The sequence below is a fragment of the Carlito syrichta genome, unplaced genomic scaffold (assembly GCF_000164805.1).
Source record: "Carlito syrichta isolate Samal-C Ts95f unplaced genomic scaffold, Tarsius_syrichta-2.0.1 Scaffold308952, whole genome shotgun sequence".
Lineage (NCBI taxonomy): Eukaryota > Metazoa > Chordata > Mammalia > Primates > Tarsiidae > Carlito > Carlito syrichta.
Window position 1 is genome coordinate 36,685 of NW_007253048.1, and position 1,160 is coordinate 37,844.

The 1,160-nt window shown below is 46.9% G+C and overlaps 1 pseudogene across 1 annotated transcript in view; it reads right to left on the bottom strand.

The window, feature by feature from the left end:
- The window catches only part of LOC103268871, a 16,218-nt pseudogene extending 15,426 nt beyond the window's left edge, over positions 1-792 (bottom strand). Inside the window, exon 1 of the transcript XR_504845.2 lies at positions 263-792. The product of XR_504845.2 is annotated as a 60S ribosomal protein L21 pseudogene (transcript). The remainder of the gene's footprint in view (positions 1-262) is intronic.
- Between the last annotated feature and the right edge of the window lie 368 nt (positions 793-1,160).

Here is a 1,160-nt window from a genome sequence, read left to right on the forward strand (position 1 = left end):
CCATCTTTCTTTCTTTTAATATCTATCCCTACAGATTCGCCGACGCCACCACATCTTCCAAGGGACTCCCCAAAACTTTCAGGGGCTGGCCCCCCGCAATTGCCTTTTATGCAAGAGTTGTATTTGTAAAGATATTATGTTATTCAAGCTAACAAAGAGAGTCCCAGGGGTTGTCTTAGCTATCTTTGTTTAAACAGCCTTCTCCATTAGTTTTTGGTTTCTTTCTTTTTTTTTTTTTTTTTATGATCCAGAGATCTTTTATTTTTGATACCCATTAAGCCATGAATTCATAGGGAATAGGTTCCGGAAGCTCGGGCTCCTTTCCGTTGGTTCTCACAAAGTGTGCTTCTCTGGGTGGAGCAGGCTGGCGCTTCAGCTGAACCCACGTGCCTTTCTCCTTGGCTTCCTTCTTTTTCTGGTCATTTTCCTTCACACGTTTCAGGAAGCTATCTCGACTCTTCGAGTGCTTAATATGCTCAATACGCACATTAATTCTCTTGGCAGGAAACTTGCCCTTGACTTGTTTGTTAACAACAATGCCAACAGCATGCTGGGTGACATTGTAGACTCTTCCTGTCTTGCCAGAGTAACATGTGTGGGGCATTCCTTTCTGAACAATACCCATTCCCTTGATGTCTACAATATCACCTTTTTTATAGATTCGCATGTATGTGGCCAAAGGAACAACTCCATGTTTTCTGAATGGCCTGGAGAACATGGACCGCGTGCCCCTCCTCTTTCCCTTTGTGTTCGTCATTTTGGCGAATTACTGGAAGATGGCGGTTCCGGCCGAAAGGAGTTTCTGGTTTCTACAATTTCTTTCACTTCCATTGGCTCTGACCCCCCTGTGATGATTTCTACTTTCTTGTTTTTTTTTTGAGTTGGAGTCTTACTCTGTCGCCCAGATTGGAGTGCAGTGGCCACTCCCGGCCACCGCAGCCTCGACATGCTGGGCTGCGGTGATCCTTCTGCCTCATCCTTCTGAGTAGCCGGAATTACAGGCATGCGCTACCATGCCCAGCTTATTTTTTGATTTATTGTAGAGATGAGGTCTCGCTGCCCAGGCGGGTCTCGAACCTGCGGGCTCAGGCAATCCACTCACCTCAGCCTCCCAAAGGAGCGGGATTACAGGCTGAGCCACCGAGCCCGGTGATTTCCAC